At 40.6% G+C, this 18,537-nt stretch overlaps 1 protein-coding gene across 2 annotated transcripts in view; it reads right to left on the bottom strand.

Annotated features, from left to right (window-relative positions):
* STX11 (syntaxin 11) overlaps positions 1 to 14,503 on the bottom strand; it is a 53,263-nt gene extending 38,760 nt beyond the window's left edge. Inside the window, exon 1 of one of the 2 annotated variants that reach the window (XM_047734017.1) lies at positions 14,480 to 14,503. The gene's annotated coding sequence lies outside the window, so the exon portion shown is untranslated. Of the gene's footprint in view, positions 1 to 4,316; positions 4,490 to 14,479 lie in introns of those variants that run through there. The other variant, XM_047734018.1, reaches the window with a different exon arrangement.
* Positions 14,504 to 18,537: the final 4,034 nt, after the last annotated feature.

Raw genomic sequence — 18,537 nt, 5'->3', positions numbered from 1 at the left:
TACTAAAAATAGAAAACAGGCCCCAGCCCCTAGAAATCTGAGTCATTTTGCCTATTAAAATCAAGAGGACTGGTGGGGGGGGGGGGGGTAGGAGGACACTGCAGGCCAGCTTTACTTAGTAAGATTCTAGAATTTAGAGGCAGGTAAGCACCTGCTTCAGGGTAAAACCAGACTAAAATGGACCCTAGAAGGCAGATCACAAACCAGGAGTCTAAGATTTGGAGTTTTCCACCTGCCAGAATTTGTTAACAATTCTTCTACCATTGGACCCTGCTCTGTAGATTAATATCCCCTGGCCAACATTTCTGTTTCCCCACATGAGGGATACTACAGATTTCAGCAGCAGATCACTGACTGCACCTAAGAAATGCAAAGCAGTAACAATCAGTGTCTGGGGAGAGTGGTAATCAAGGCAGCTCCAAAGACACATTTGTTGAAGTTTTGGAAATTCACAGCCAGAGTGAGTTTCCATAACAGTGCTTAAAATTCCCAGGATAAATTCTCTGATTACTCTAGGCTTATTCTTTTTTTTTTTTTTTAAGTGCAAAATGGTGGTTTTATTAAAGCTTGCAGATAGGACCCTTGGGCAGAAAAAGCTGCTTTCCCCAGATTATGAGAAAGAACTGATTAAATTCTTTAGTGGGTGTGGAGGAGTAAAGATAAGGGGAGTTTCTAGGCTTATTCCTAGAGCAACCAAATATATCTTGGGGTGAAGGTAGGGGGAGCGATGCCATACAGCACAATAGGGCCACTGAGGGCCCATCTTATATATTGGGCCGTCCCTGGATGAGGAAGAATTGTTGACGTCAAGACAGTGCTTTGAGTTGACCACTGTGTCTGAGACTTTGTTCACTCATTCATTCACTTACTCATCCACTCATGCATTCATTCATTCATTCTTAGAGATACCATATCAAAGCAATGTGGTTCAGAATGTAAGCTCTGGAACCAAGTGCATAGGATCAATTGCTAGCTCTATCAGTTACTAACATTACACTTTCTTCACCTGTCAAAAGTAGTCAGTTATCGTACCTAACTCACAGGAATACAATGAGAAGTAAAAGACTGAATTCACATAATGAGCCTAGAATAGTGCCTGGCCCTAATAAGCACTTTATACATTTTAGCTATTATTATTCATTCAAAAACTAATGAGCACTAATTATGTGCCAAGCACTGTATAAGGACCCCATGGTCCCTTAGCACAAACCTATTCTTCTACTTATGTTCCAATCCTAGTCATTAACTAGGCATGTAGGAGTCATCCTAAACTCCTTCCTCTCCCTCACTGCCCACCCCTAAAGATGTGGTCAAGTTCTTCTCATTAGACATGTCAGCTCCTTCCCTCTTTTCCAATCCTCACTATCACTGCCTGATTAAAACCTTCTCCAATTTCTTTTCTCAAATATTATAGTAATCTCCTCTGTGTCTCCCTAAGGCTAGTATTGTACTCATCCAATCTATTCTCCACTTTGATTCTAAATTGTCTTTCCAAAAACACATATCTAACTCATCTGCTGAAGTCTTCTATAGCATGAAGTCACAGGTCCAACATGGCACATGGGACTTGGTGATGTGGCCCAATCTGTCTCTCCAGCCCTCACCCTGTGCCCATACTAACCAGGCTGACAGTACAGTGCTGATCTTTCTGCTGAGTCAACTATCCCTCCATCTGCCTGGCAGTTCCCCTCTTACATTGAGGGTCATTATTTAATCAATAAATACTTCCTAATACCTGCCACGATGTAATGCCTGTACCAAGGTCAGGGAGTACAATGATGAAGAACATATTTGATCCTTTCTTTCTCATAGTAACTTTGAGGCCCTCGAGGGAGAAGTGAAATATGAAAACTGAGGAAGACTTGTCTCAGACTTGGCATTCTTTCCCCCACTAGTTGGAATACTAGTGGCATACCTTATGGAATTGTAGAAATTAAATATATTTTGGCATCCAGTCCAAAAGTACCTCACCAGACTTTAATCTCAACTGTAAACTGTGACACAGTAGATTTAGTCATCACTAAATGACTTGTACATTTGACTTGTACAGCTGTGATGTGTTAGGAAGGATTGATTTGAACTCTAAAAAACAATAACCAGAAAGTTGTTTCAATATGGTATTATAAACTTATAGGCCATTAACTAGCCTCTCTGTTTTTATTTATTTTTTTTAAGAGTGTATTTATTTATTTGACAGACAGAGATCACAAGTAGGCAGAGAGGCAGGCAGAGAGAGAGGAAGGGAAGCGGGCTCCCCGCTGAGCAGAGAGCTGGATACAGGGCTTGATTCTAGGGTCCTGGGATCATGACCTGAGCCAAAGGCAGAGGCTTTAACCCACTGAGCCACCCAGGCACCCCGCCTCTCTGTTTTTAAAAGGTAAGTAACTCTGAGCGTCTGCCATTGTCTGGGGGTAATAAGAAGCTGTTTTTTTTTTTTTTAACATAGTTATTAAATAATATGAAATATGGTTAATTTAAACACTTTAAGAATCATGCCTTTCTAATTAATGCATTGCTAAATCACTCAATGAAATGTTTACTGAATAAGCACAGCTTATTCATTATGCTGACACAGTTCATTCAAATCTGCAGAAACATATTGGGACAGAAGCTCTAGCATGGACACAGATTTGTCAGAGCGCCTGTCTCCTTCATGGGATTTTCCAACCTTCCACACTAATGTTTATGGCCCTTTTCAGCAACATCGTATCTTATTCATGACTATAACCAGAGCTCTGTGAAAAGTCTGGCACAGAGAAGGTGCTTGATAACTGTTTGCTGGGCTGACCTCAGCTCAACTCAGCTCCAACAGAGATGCTGTCCCCTTCTCTACTGTGTCTTAAGACAGTGTACAGTCCTTTCTGAAGAGCCACTATCCAGCTGCATTGGAACCTATCAGCTTAAATATTTTAATATCTTCACTTCCAACAGGTATCCACCATCTTCAAATATTTTCATGTGGCACTAATTTCCTAAAGACAAACTGTCCAAAATATTTGAATTCAGAGAGTGAAATTCAATCCCTATGTAAAATGATGTTTTTCTACCATACCATACCATACCATGCCATACCAGTGAAAGTAATAACATATGGTTTTTACTTAATTTTCTCTTGGGCCTCTGCAGCAAAGCACATGATTTGAATATTTATCTTACATCAGCCTAGTGACCCTAGCTGGTAGGCGGTACCATCAGTCGCTTTAGGAAACTGAAAACTTGAACTGTTACTTCCTATACCACCAGTCCCAGTTTAGCAGCACAAGAACTTTACATCTTAGTCTTACTTTACACATACCCAGAGCAAACCTCACTTTTCAAAAGTTCATTAACAAAGCCTCACAATTAAATGAGCAGCGCTGTGAGTCATTTTTGGATACCCCTGTGGAAATAACAACTCCTCCCTTTGCTGAGAAACGCCTTCAACAAGTGCATGAGAACCACAGGAAGTAATACAGATCGCAGCTATTGTCAGAGAAGTCTAGAATTCCCTCAGGACCGTGTGGTTCTTGAAGTTACCTTGCCACTATTTCTTGTCTTCATTCTTCTAAAAAAAAAAATAAAGTCTTTTTATGTGGGCTTGGAAGGAACTATTCCAAGGCAATATCAATTTCTCCGTATTTTCTGGCTCCTGATTCCCATTGTTAAGTTCAAGTTCAGAAGTACCCATTCCAGTGTTTTTGAGAAAGTGCAACCTAAAATTGGGAGTGACCAGCACCTGGGTGGCTCAGTTGGTTAAGCGGCAGACTCTTGATTTCTGCTCAAGTCATGATCTCAGTGTCCTGAGATCATGCCCTGAGTCGGGCTCTGCGCTGGGCGTGGATCCTGCTTGAGAGTCTCAGTCTCTCTCTCTCTCTCCCACCACCTCCCCACCCGCCCCCCCTCACTCTCTCATAAGTAAATGAAGGAAGGGAGGGACAGAACAGGTGATCACAGCGAAGTAATGTCCCTGGTAATTCAGAAGACCTTCAGCCTCTCGAATTAAAACTAAAGTAGTCTTAGGTGCACACTCAGTAAGGAAAGCCTATCAACAGGTACCTGAAATAATTTGTAAGAAGCCCTAAATGCGCGGTCCCTTGCCTATTGGGAGGGGCGGAAAGGCACTCCGCTGTACAGGAGAAACCCAGAGCCTAGTTCCCTAAGGCGCGAGGCGGCGGCATGAGCCCTCGGGCCAGACCCGAAATCAACCTAAAGCCACCCCTCCAGGCCCCAGCCAGCGAGGCCAGCCGGCGCCCCCCGCGGCTCTCAGCCTAGCGGGGCGCATCCTCGCTCCTGGGCAGTTAAGGAGAGAAAATCAGGTACAAAGGCGGAAAACGAACCAGGAACAGGACGGAGCGTGCGAACCAAGAAGGGCGCGGGTCCCACGCTGGGAGTCGTGAGACGGAAGGAAACCTGTTGCGAGACGCCTGGCGGCGAGGCTCCCGGCGCCTCCCGCTGCCGGGACTGGGCTGCTGCTCAGTCGCCCGAGCTCCGCGCCGCCGCCGCCGCATCTGGACGCCACCCGTCCAGCCCCTGGTGTCGGCAGCGCCCACAGCTGGGGGAGCAGGCCCCGCCCCGGGACGACTGCGCCGGCCGCCCGCGCGCCCCACTCCGCCCCGCCCGGAGTCCGGGCGTCCGGAGAGCAGGCGGTCTGGCCCGGCCCCGCTCCGGCGGCCTCCGCTCTCCTGGGAGCCCACGGGCGCTCTCCGCGGGCTGCTCGAAGCACCTCACCGGCTCCCTCATCTCCGCGCGGGGAGGGGGCCCGAAGGCCCCGGACTTTCCCCGGGAATCCCCCTGGCGCTGGTGACGTTTGCCGGCCGCTGCGTTGGGCGCGGCGCGGACGCGCGGGGCAGGTTCTGGGTGTGGGTGTGACTGCGAGAGGCTGGGGCTGGCGTGCACCTGAGGGACCCGCCAGGCGGCGGGCAGGGAGGCTGAGCACCGTCTTGCCCGAGCCTCCTCGGACTCACCCCTTTCAAGTAGCCCTGAGACCCAGCCGGGTTCATTCATTCAGTCAGAACCGACGGAGAGTCCACTCAAGGACTGGGGATGCTTTCCCGGTTAAAAGTAGCGCCGAGACCCTGTCCTGTCCTCGACGACCTGGCATTCCAGTGCGGAAAGATAAACGGATAAAGGTTGTATTATGTGAAATGGTGGTGTCTCGAAAAACAAGACTGAGGCTCAAAAGTTAGGAAATACTAAAACAAAAACAAAAACAACAAAAACAAAAAACCCACAAAAAAACAACCAACAAACAAAAACAACTCTCATTGATGGGGAGTTTCAGAGAAATGCAGAAGCCAACTGAGAGAGTTCCCAATGGCTAAAGCTAGAACAATTTGAGAAAATTAACAAATAAAGTGGTATCAGACTGCAATCCAAAGTAAAAAGAAAATCCATGAGTTTCTAATGATATAAGTAGTTGAATGAATAAATAAATGGTGGAGAGGTGATAAATCTCTCCTGCAGAAGAATTTGTAAAAATTTATGTGAACATAACTTCTCACTCCTTAAGTATGGGGTGCTCAAAGTGACTAATCCCAAAATGTAAGGTATGGAAGGGGGGAAAAAGAGTAACTTCATAGTGGAGACACCTAAAAAACAGGGCCTCAGCCAAATGATCAAGGTCAACATTAACAGTCATAAATATATCATTGTTAGTATAAGCACTTGATATATGATGAAAATGTTACTTTACCTCTGTGGCCTTCCTCCCCAGGCTCATAACCCCAGTTTATCATAAGAAAAACATCAAATTCCAACAGAGGAACATCCTGCAAAATACCCCACCAATATTTCTCAAAGCTGTCAATGTCATCAAAAACAAGGAAAGTTTGAAAAACGGCCATAGCCTAGAGGAGGCTAAGGAGACATTACACCTAAATGTGTGTAGTATCCTGAATGGGATCCTACAACAGAAAAAGGCCATTGGGTAAAAACTAAGGAGAGGTCACCTAAGTGGTTCTGTCCATTAAGAGTCTGCTTCCTGATTTCAGTTCAAGTCATGATCTCAGGGTTGTGAAATGGAACCTTAGAGGGTGCTCCCTTCAGCAGGAAGTCTGATTGAGATTCTCCATCCACCCCCCCAACCCCGCCAAGTTCCTGCTCTTGATCTCTCCCTCTCTCAAATAAATAAATTAATCTTTTAAAAAAACTAATAAACTCTGAATAAAGTATGGACTTTCATTAGCAGTACAGTATCAAGATTGGTTCATTAGTTGTGATGAACCATACTAATTGTAAGATTATAATAGTAGAGGAAAATGGGAACAAGGTTTGAAGAACCCTCTATACTATCCTTGCAGTTTTTCTGTAAATCTAAAATTGTTCCAAAACATGAAATTAATTTTAAAAGTAAAACAAAATAAGAGAGATGAGGGGTGTTATAAAAAACTAAGGACAAAACAAAAAAAAAAACGGGTTTATTCCAAAGGCCTCTAAGATAAAACAGTGTGAGGGAGGAAACAGTGTGGCTATTTGAGTTATGACTATTTCAACCAGAGAGATCTGCAGATGTAAAGGCCCTGAGGCAGGAGGATGCTTAGCTTCTAGGAGTAGGGTCAATGTGGGTGGAACAGAATGATTGGGAGAAAGACAATGGGTGGTGGAGCTAGGGGTGGAGAACAGAGTATGTAGGGCCTTGGTCGTCATGATAGTTTTAATACTTTACCTTGATTGAGAAAGGGAAACATCAAAGAATTTTTAGTAGAAGGGTAACCTGATATGGCTTTTTTTTTTTTTTTTAAACTGTTGTGTTGACGAATTAGAGAAGAGGGTGGAAGAAGCCCAATTTTACAAATTCTTCTGCAGGGGAGATTTATATCCTCTACACCATTATAGATTCAGTCTATAGAATGAGTAAAGCAAATTGCCCTCCCTAGTATGGGTGGGCCTCATCCACTCTGTTGAAGGCCTGAATAGAACAATAGGCTGGGGAAGGGAAAATTTGTCCTCTTTGGGCCTGTTTTTGAGCTGGGACATCAGTTTTTTCCTGCCTTCTGACTTGCCCTCAAACTGGAAGTGACACCATTTACTCTCCTGCTTCTCAGGCACTTGGACTCAGACAGGAATTATACCCCGGACTTTCCTGGGTCTCCATCTTGCCGACTACAGATCTTGGAAGTTCTCAGCCTCCATAATATATATGTTTCATTCATATATACATGGTTCTGTTTCTCTGACAACCCTCACTGATTCAAACCCCCAGCAGTACAGCTGGTAAGAAGTGGGCAGGTTCTGGATATATTTCCAAGGAGATGCTGACAAGACTGGCTGATTAACTGAATGTAGGACGTGATAGAGTAAAAAGGATCAGGATGAGCAATTAGAAGAAAAGAGGTTTCTTTTTTTTTTTTTTTAAAGATTTTATTTATTTATTTGACAGAGAGAGATCACAAGTAGACGGAGAGGCAGGCAGAGAGAGAGAGAGAGGGAAGCAGGCTTCTTGCTGAGCAGAGAGCCCGATGTGGGACTCGATTCCAGGACCCTGAGATCATGACCTGAGCCGAAGGCAGCGGCTTAACCCACTGAGCCACCCAGGCGCCCCAAGAAAAGAGGTTTCTTATGCTAACCGGGGAAGACTGCTTGAGAAGTAAGTTGTGAGGTTGGGGGAGGGGAGGAAAGGGTTGCTAGGGACTGAGTTCCATTTTGGACACTTTAAGTTTGGAGTTGCCAAGAAGGCATTTAGATAGATGAGTCTATGATAATGCCATTAATTGGGAGTGTTTAGCATATAGGTGATGTGCAGATAGGATTTATTTACTTATTTATTTATTTTAAAGATTTTATTTATTTATTTGATGAAGAGACAGAGACACCAAGAGAGGGAACACAAGCAGGGGCAGTGGAAAAGGGAGAAGCAGGCTTCCCACCTAGCAGGGAGCCCGATGGAGTTGGGGCTCTATCCCACGGTCCTAGAATCATGACCTGAGCCAAAGGCAGATGCTTAACAACTGAGCCACCCAGGCACCCGCAGATAGAATTTAAATGTGTGAAATCTGAGCCCAGGACTCTCTAAAAGTCAGAGATCAGGAAGATGAAGAATCAGAAAAGGAGAATGAGAAGGTATAATCAGTGATATAGGAGTTAGACTAACAAACACAAACAGTGGTATTCCGGAAGCCAAATTAAAACAATATTTCAAGAATCACTAACTCTATCAAATGCTGCTAAAGTGGGTAAAATTAGAACTGAAAACAGCAATGGGCTTGGCCACCTGGAAGTCACTGGCACACTTGCTAAGAATTCTGGTGGTGTGTAGTGATCAAAGCCTGTCTGGATTGGGCCCAGAGAGAATGAAAAAAGAGCAAATGGAGTCAGAAAATGGGCCAATAGCTGGAAGAAATATATGGTCAAGAGAGAGATTTTTATTTTTGATTAGAAGATATGCCTGTTTGTATGCTCATGGCCATGAACTAAAAGAGAAGGAAAAAGTGATGATGCCGAGGAGTAAAGATCATTGTTGTAGCAATATTCTTGAATAGATGAGCAGGGGTGGGATCCAATGCACAAAAGGAATATTGGGGTTAAATTGGAGAAGATAGATAAAATAGAATTCTTTTCTGATAGCTGGGGGTGGAAGCAGAACATATGAGCACAGACGCGGAGGCAGAAAAATGTTTTATCAATGAAGAAGCAAGGTTATCAATGGAAAGAGAAGAAGTTTGAGAAGAGGATAGAAAGTATGAAATATCATCCAGGGACAGTGACACGGTAAATAGACTTTGAAAGTATAGTCAGATTACTGGTTAACCCTAAGGGTTCATTTGAAGTCAGGGACCATGATATGAAGGGAGGCCAGTTGGTAGAGTTGTGTATTCTCACCAGCCTCGTTTGCCTATTTGGGTTCAAATAAAGCTAGGCAGAGGTCCAGATACAACCAGAGTTTGGAGTTGCCGGCTGAATATGATGGAGGAGAGAGGAACAAGAGTGTGGAGCATCTATGCAAGGGAATGATTATAAGGAAGGGACATGGCATTTAAACCAAGGAGAGAAAAGAGGACATGAATGACCGTGTTGAAGCAAAGTGAAAAGGTGTTAGGTGAATGGATGGGAGGCTCCAGCGTGTCAAGGAATTGTGCAGTGGGGGATTAGAGAGATTCAGTTGGAAAATGCAAGTTGGTTATCAGAGAGTGGGATCTTCGAGACTTAGATGCGGAACGGCTAAAGATACTGATAATAACAAAGTCTAGACTGACCTGGGCTTTCTGCAATTGCTATGCCCACCCCCTTCTAGGCTCCCAGGTATGTCTCCTATGTTTTATACATTTTTTTCTGGAGATCTTGGCTCTCACCTCCAGTGCAGATTTTTTGAACCAGGAGTATGGATGAGGACTTTAGGTTAAACACAAATAAAGCAGGACAAGCACTTGGAGAGAGCCATAGCAGCTACATGAAATGAAGTCCTGTCCTCTGTATACACATTTTGTATCCTCCTGCCATCCCAAATTTGAAGCGTTCATAAACCCATTGAATCTCAGGATTGGCAGGTCATCTAGCCCAGCCACCGCTCTCAATCTCCTCCACCACCCTCAGTGAATAGTCATTTTTTATCCCCACACCATGTAGCAATCCCCAACCACCATTTCTCTTCACCATACTAATTTGCAAACTCCTTGAGGACGTATGTTTCACCTGTCTTTTTTGTGTGTGATACAATATATGTGACATAAAATATACCTTTGTCATCATTTTAAAGTGTAAAGTTCAGCTCCAAAAGTACATTAGCATTGTCACGTGACCATCACCATCCATTTCCATAATTTTTTATCTACCCTCCCAACTGACAACTCTGTACCCATTAAACACTTAATTCTCCAATCCCCCACTTCCCCACCCCTAGCTGCCACCACTCTACTTTCTGTCTCTATGAATTTAACTACTCTAGACATTCCCATAAGTAGAATGGCACAATCTTTGTCCTTTCATAACTGGCTTGTTTCACTCGGCATTATAGCTTCAAGGTTTATCTATGTTACAGCATGTGTGTCCGAATCTTTTTCCTTTTAAAGGCTGAATAATATTTCTTTTTCAGTCATTGCTTTCATTTTTCTGGTGTATCTACCCAGAAGTGGAATTGCTGGATCCCATGGTAATTCTCTGTATAATTTTTTTTGTCGTATCATCATACCGTTTTTCACAGAAGCTGCACTGTTTTACACTTACACTAGCAAAACACAAGCATTCTGATATCTCCACCTCCTTGCCTCACTTGTTACTTCTTAGAACCTATCTCTGATTTCCTCTCTTCATGACACGCTGCTGGACACATGATGTTGTCTGAGTAAATGAACAGCTGTCATTAACCCTGTTGAAAAGGGAAATGAGATTAAGATGGCAAGCCCCATCTTGCATATCTTGTTTTAATATTTTTTTTTAAGATTTTATTTATTTATTTGACAGAGAGATCACAAGCAGGCAGAGAGGCAGGCAGAGAGAGGAGGAAGCAGGCTCCCCGCTGAGCAGAGAGCCCGATGCGGGGCTCGATCCCAGGACTCTGAGATCATGACCTGAGCCGAAGGCAGCGGCTTAACCCACTGAGCCACCCAGGCGCCCCAACATATCTTGTTTTAGATTCACACCGTCCCCTATTGTAGCCACAGGTAGCTATTTAAATTAATTAAGATTAAGCAAAAATTTAAATTCAGTTTCTCAGTCTCAGTGACATTTTCAGTGCCCAATGGCCACCATAACTGGTGGTTATTAGTGTCCACTCTATTGGACTGCAGAGAGTAGAACATCACGGTGAACATTACCAGTTCTTTGGTTACTATATTGGGCAGTGCTTTCTAGATCCTGCTAGTGCCCTGTGCCTTGTCCCACAAATCATATTTGGATAAGTTTTTCCAGAATTGGACAGCTTAAAATTTAAGATAAAGGTCTTTCTTTGACAGGGAAGAAATATGCTATCTAAAAAGTCTAAGGCCCAGGGTGCCTGGGTGGCTCAGTGGGTTAAAGCCACTGCCTTCAGCTCAGGTCATGATCCCAGGATCCTGGGATCGAGCCCCGCATCGGGCTCTCTGCTCAGCGGGGAGCCTGCTTCCTCCTCTCTCTGCCTGCCTCTCTGCCTACTTGTGATCTCTGTCTGTCAAATGAATAAATAAAATCTTAAAAAAAAAAAAGTCTAAGGCCCTTCATATATAAGTGCCTGCCATGCAAGGTCTCAAATTTTTGTGTTTAAATATTAGATTTGGACTTTTCCGTGATTTTGTGGTTCTGTTGTTCTAGATGATTACCTTGATGAACACAGATTTGCTAAATTAGGTAAGTCTTTATGTCACTCAAAATAGTTATCTACTAAACCATTGGTTTCAAAAAATATTTTTAGATTCAGAATGGAGATTATATTTCCACTTACTACTTTTTACCCAAAGCCTAACACAATACCTACGACATTAGAGATTCTTAAAAATATTTGTTGAATGATGGGTGAATGAATGACAAAAGTAAGCACCGAGCAGAACTTGGGAGCTCAGGACACTAAGATAACATTTTAGAGGGTGACACCCTGGTATAAAGAGATTGAAGAATATGGATCTAACACTTTTTTTCTTTTTAAACAAAACAGGGATTTTAAGCCATGTTCTTTTCTCTTATTGTTTAAAAAGTAGCTCAAAAATTCCTGGAAGGATCTTGTCTAGTGCATGTTTATAAAGCTTCAACTTGTTTATAAACACTAGCCACCAATGAATATAATAACAAGGAAAAATAAAGAATTTTATTAAATCTTTTTTAAAGATTTTAATAATGTCAGCATGTGTGAGCATACCTTCTGTTTGCCCTTCAGATTTACTTTCTACCTTCTTCCATTCTGCTCTCTACCCTGGATGGTTGATCTTAATGAATGATTGCAACAGGCTCCTCTCTTTGGCTTGCCTTGGGTTTAGCCAAGAGAGAGATCTAACAGGAGAGCAGAAGCAGGGGATGAGGTCGGGGAATTTATTCCAAGCAGAAGGACTATCTGTGTTCCTAACAGAAGGTCACTATTCCTCTAAGATGGTCTGTTCTACATGATTCCCTCTCCTTCTTGGTTCTGAAAACCTCTCCCTACTCATGGTTCTCAGGCCTGGAGTATGACAGTATGACAGTCCCTAAGATTTCCACTCTGCCTATACCATTATAATATTACCTTTATTTATAAACCTTCATCTAATTATTCTAATTTGAACATGTCTCTGTTTCATGGTGGGAACAGGCATCCTTAATCAGCTAGACTGCAGTGTATAAATCCCTGCTTTGAAAATTTTATACCTACAGTCTCTACAAAAATATTCCCTGATAATATTAGCATCTCTTTATTTCAATCTACCAGTAAGCTTTTTGAAGAAACCATGTTGTATGTCATATAATATAAATTTTTCTCCAGTACACTCAGACTAGAAAAATATTCTGATTCATAGGCACATCTTCTTGCATATATTTTCTCTACATAAAATATTGTTTGTGGAAATATATAAAGAAGATTATAAAATAAATAGGTTAGTGTTTAAGATATTAAATACCTTGATATCTAGATGATTTCTAGATATGAGAAAATCTGTACCTCAGCACTGCAAACAAACCATCATTACTCAAAATACAGTTTACCAGAGAATATAGTTTCTAACCTTTTCCTATACACTGAATGTTTGTGTCTGCCCAAAATTTGAATGTTGTAACCTAATCCCCAATGTGATGATATTAGGAGGTGGGGCCTTGGGACGTGATTAGGTCATGGGGATGGAACCCTCGAGAATGGGATTCATGTTCTTATAGAAGAGTCCCCAGAGAGCTCTCTGCCCCTTCCATCATGTGAGAACACAGCAAGGAGACAGCCATCTGTGAACCAGGAGGCAGGCTCTCACTAGATACCAAATCTGTTGGCACCTTGATCTTGGGACTTTCCTGTCTCCAGAACTGTGACAAAGTAAACTTCTGCTATTTATAAGCCATAAAGTCTCGTGTATTTTTGCTATAGCATATAGCCTACGTGGACTAAGACACACTTTGAAAGCTCAATATTTGAAGGTACAATTATTAGCAGACATCAGCTCATTTAAAAATATATAAACCCCATAATGCTAATACTTATATTAAAGATAACTGGGGACACCTGGGTGTTTCAGTCAGTTAAGCATCTGCCTTCAGCTCAGGTCATGATCCCAGGGTCCTGGGATCGAGTCCTGCATTGGATCCTTGCTCAGTGGGGAGCCTGCTTTCTCCGTCTTCCTGTTGCTCCCCTGCTCTCTGACACAAATAAGTAAAATCTTAAAAAAAAATAAAATAAAGACAACTGATACATATTGCTCAGTTACAATGTGCCAACTACTATGCTAACACTTTCATATGTTATTTAATTCTCATTACAAATTTATAAGGGGTGTACAATTCAACCTCATTTGACAGAGGAGGAAATGAGCCTTAAAAATCTCCTGCCCGCTGCCCCAACACCAGGAGGCAAAGGATCCTAGATTCAAATCCTTGTGTCCAAAACAAAGTCCATGTTCTTAAGAATTAAGAATCCAGGGGCGACTGGGTGGCTCAGAGGGTTAAGCCTCTGCCTTCGGCTCAGGTCATGATCCCAGAGTCCTGGGATCCAGCCCAGCATCAGGCTCTCTGCTCAGCAGGAAGCCTGTTTCTCCCTCTCTCTCTGCCTGCTTCTCTGCCTACTTGTGATCTCTGTCAAACAAATAAATAAAATCTTAAAAAATTAAATAAAATAAATTTTAAAAAAAGAATTAAGAATCCAAGATTATTGGATTCAATTAAGAATCCAAGAACAGCATTAAAGACCACAGAACCAAAAGATAAGGACTATCTGAAGCAAATTTCTCTTATCCTGTTACCTACACTCAAAGAGTGATGTCTAAATCTAAATAAGCTTAGAAAAATTACTAAAAAGAAAGGAAAAAAAGAATACAACAGATAACTCCTAGAAAAGCAAATTTCTTATTGCATAGTAAGCTTATTTTTCTGTGCACGATACACAAGGAGAAGTAGAAAATTAGCGGTGAAAATGGACTATTTGGGAGTTAGTTAAATCTTCCTGCCTACAATTCTTGAAATGATATGGCTATATTTTTATTTTAACCCAAATTGCAATTAAGTGAAAACTTCCCTCTGATATATTGGTATACTTGCAAGAGGGTTGAAGGTGAGCATGGACAGATGTTCTATGTGTACAAATAGAACATGCTCTGTCAAAGAGAATGGGCTAGGGGTGCCTGGGTAGCTCAGTCCTTAAGTGCCTGGGATCAAGCCCCACATCAGGCTCCCTGGTAGGTGGGAAGCCTGCTTCTTCCTCTCCCACTTGTTCCCTCTCTCACTGTCTCTTTCTCTGTCAAATAAATAAACAATCTTAAAAAAAAAGAGAGAGAGAGAGAGACAGAGAGAGAAAGGACTAAAAAAATATCAAGTCTAGAGATAGTATAATTGATCTGCTTAATGGCTCTCAATGATTTTTCTGCAACTGTGATTTTGCATAACATGTTGCAAAACTATTTTAAGATGAGACTTACTCAATACTCACTTCTGGTAAACCCCTTTTTGCACCACTGCCCTGTGCTGCGGAACTGATAAAAGTGAAACAGAAAAGCATAAACAGAATATTACAAATAAGCCATGCCTTTTAATAATAAAGTAATGGTTTCATCATGAGCCTTTAAATATTGGTTTTGAATTGGAACAATTAAATTTGTTCTCAACTAGCATAATTTTCAGAGACTAAACATTTTTATAATCCATATTTTGTTCATTTAGATGAATTTGTGCCATTCATTTAGAAACCGTGTTTTTCTACACCAAAAAGCCTTACCTTGGGGCTGAGACATGATTTTCTTCTCTTTTTCTTCATTCATTTCCTCCTCTTCTTGCAGCTCTATGACTTTGTCTTACCTTTCCTTTTAACACAATCTTCAAAAAGACTGAGTCCTTCCTCAAAAATGGTTTATAATTTTTGTAAGTGCATGGACCACAGCCAGCATCCTTCCATGACCATAAGGAAAATTTAAAAGTACAATATTGGCACCACAAAAAGCAAACAGGTCTCAAATGGTGAATATGTTTTAAAGATGAGCTTACTAAAAGTGACACAGTGAGAACAGATTGAAGTCTCAGCAGAAAACTCACAGATTGAGGGGACAGTCTTCTTGTGAATACCTCCGCTTGGAATGATGATCTTGTTGGGGAGACCCTGGGGAAGCTGACAGATGTTCCCCTCAGTCCGTAGCTCCTTACCTTACTTATGTGCCCGGAGCGTGAATAGTAATCTTTGGTGGGAGTTGACAGGGCCTTGCATCACTAAGTCTCAATGTTGAAAGCAGGCCACTCTAGCTGATTTCTTTAAACCCTATTTTCTACAAGTTGGTGATAGGCATAGTCAATTATGAAACAGGAACTTTTGCCACAATTCTACATCCCTAGTCACAAAGAAACATTTACAAAGCAAATGCCCCCAGGCAAATTGGAATTCATGATTGATTACAATGCAAATGTGGGTGTTGCCTATAATCTATTCATGCCTTATTTTTTTCAGGGTCCTAGGACATCATCTCTCCAATTTAAGTAGTGAGTACACCTCTCTTCAAGGAAAAAAAAATAAATGACACTCAGTTCTGACAAATGTAATGTAATATAATGTAATGTATAATGTATAATATAATGTAATGTAATGTAATATAATGTAAATATAATGGTACTTACATAAACATGGTATAAATTCCTTATGGGGACAGCCTCATTAGAAAACTATAAAATTCAAACAAATCATAGGTGGGATTTAAGAACCAAAGGAACAGAGGAAAAAAAAAGAGTGAAACAAACCAAGAAACAGATGCTTTAACTTTTTTTTTTTTTTTTTTTTAAGTAGGCCCCACACTGGGTGTGTTCTTCAAGTAGACTCCAACACCGGGCTTTACTCACAATCCTGAGATCAAGACTGGAGTTGAGATCAAGAGTCAAACATTTAACCAACTGAACCCTCCCAGGCACTCCTAGACTCTTAACTGTGGAGAACAAACTAATGGTTTTCAGAAGGGAGGTGGGCGGGGAGATGAGTGAAATAGGTGAAGGGGATTATGAGTGCCCTTATCATAATAAGCACTGAGCAATGTATAAAGTTATTGAATCACTGTACTGCAGTACACCTGAAACTAATATGTTGTATGTAAACTATATTGGAATTAAAATGAATAACTTTTAAAAATTTGAACAAATCTACATATTAAAAGTATAAAATTGATATTAAGATAAATAGCATTCATTTCTATGTTGTTTTGATGAAGCAAAAAAGTTCTATTCTCTTAGTAAATTTCAATTATATAAACTTATAGTGTTATTAATTATAGTCACCATGTTTTACATTAAATCCTCAAACCTTATTCATCTCATAGCTGAAAGTTTGTACCCTTTTACCAAACTCTCCTATTTCTCTCAACCCCTAGCCCTTGGAAACCACTTTCCTACACCCTGTTTCCATGAATTTGACTTTTTTTCTTTTTTAAGTTTCCACACCTAAGTGATACTTTGCAGTATTTGCCTTTCTCCAGCTAGTTTAACTTAGCATAATGCCCATAAGTTCCACCCATGTTGTCAGCGAATGGCAAGATTTCCTTCTTTCTCGCTGCATAATATCCCATGGTATGCCTACACCACCTCTTCTTTATTCGTTCACCCACTGATGGGCACTTTGGTTGTTTGTATATCTTGGCTATTGTGAATAATGCTGCAAGTAACATGGGAGTGCAGCTATCTCTTCACTGTCTTATTTTCATTTCCTTTGGATTTATACCCAGAAGTGGGATTGCTAGATCATATGGTACTTCCATTTTTAATTTTTTAAGGAGTTTTCTTTCTTTTTTGTTTTTTTTTTTTAAGATTTTATTTATTTATTTGAGGGAAAGAGAGAAAGCACAATCAGGGGGAACAGCAGAGGGAGAGGGAGAAAAAGGTTCCCTGCTGAGCAGGGAGACATGCAGGTCTTGATCCCAGGACCCTGGGATCATGATCTGAGCTGAAGGCAGATGCTTAACTGACTGAGCCACCCAGACCTCATAACTTTTTGAGGAGTTTTTATACTGTTTTCCATACATGCTGCACCAATTTACATTCCCACTAATGATGCACAGGCTGTCCCTTTTTTTCATATCTTTTCCAACTTATCTCTTATTTTTTTGATGACAGCCACTCTAACATGTCGAAGGTGATACCTCATGGTACTTTTGACTTGTGTTTCCCTAACGATTAGTGATGTTGAGCAACTTTTCATATACCTGTTGGCCATTTGTATGTCTTCTTTGGAGAAATGTCTGTTCAATTCCTCTGCCTATTTTTAAAATGTTTTGTTTTTGCTATTGAGTTGTGAGTCCTTTATATGTCTTGGATATTAACCCCTTGTAAGATATATGATTTGAAAATGTTCTCCCATTTAATAGGTTGCTTTTTCTTTTTGTTGATGTTCCTATGCGAAAGCTTTTTATATGATGTAGTTTCACTTGTTTGTTTTTGCTTTTATTATTTTTGCTTTTGTTGTCAAGTACCCCCTCACCTGAAAAAAATCACTGCCAAGACTACTGTCAAGGGGCTTACTCCCTGTATTTTGTTCTAGGAGTTTTATGGTTTTAGGTCTTACATTCAAGTATTTAATCCATTTTGAGTTGATTTTTTTTTCTTTTCCTGAATGGTACTCTTTACTTTTCTCACCAACCCACTGAAATTTACTAACCTGACAATCTCCAGAGCTCTTTTTTTTTAATCTTGCTTTTAAAAAATTTTTTTTTATTTTTTATAAACATATAATGTATTTTTATCCCCAGGGGTACAGGTCTGTGAATCGCCAGGTTTACACACTTCACAGCAATTGAGTTGATTTTTGTGTATGGTGTAAGATAGAGGTCCAAGTTCATTCTTTTGCATTTGACTATGCAGTTTTCTCAACAACATTTATTGAAGAGATGATTCTTTTTCCATTGTATATTCTTGGCTCCTTTGTACAAAATTAATTGACCACATATGCGTAGATTTATTTCTAGGCTCTTTTTATGTTCCATTGATTTATGTGTCTATATTTATGCTAATACCATACGATTTCTGTGAAAAAACGCCAATGGAATTTTGATAGGGATTGTATTGAGTGATAAGGATATTTTAACAGTATTAATTTTTCTAATCCCTGAGCACAGAATATCTTTCCATTTATTTTTGTCTTCTTACGTTTCTTTCATCAATGTTTTATAGTTCTCACTGCATAGATCTTTCTCTCCCTCAGTTAAATTTAAATTTATTCTTTGTGTATTATTCATTTTTATGCAATTATAAATGGATTGCTTGCTTAATTTCTCTTACCGATAGTGTGTTGGCATGATATAGAAACACAACTGATTTTTGTATAATGATTTTGTATCCTTCAACTTTACTAAATTTTTTTATTCTAAAAATTTGGGAGAGGTAGTTTTTAGGGTTTTCTATCTATTGTATGTAATCTGCAAATAAAGAAAGTTTTACTTCTTCCTTTTTGATTAGTATAGCTTTTTTATAATAAAGATTTTCTCAGATATATAAAAACTGGAAAAATTAACTGTCAGCAGACTA

The sequence above is a fragment of the Lutra lutra genome, chromosome 6 (assembly GCF_902655055.1).
Source record: "Lutra lutra chromosome 6, mLutLut1.2, whole genome shotgun sequence".
In the NCBI taxonomy this organism is placed as follows: Eukaryota; Metazoa; Chordata; class Mammalia; order Carnivora; family Mustelidae; genus Lutra; species Lutra lutra.
The sequence above is the reverse complement of the archived record's forward strand: the minus strand, read 5'-3'. Positions and strand labels throughout refer to the sequence as shown.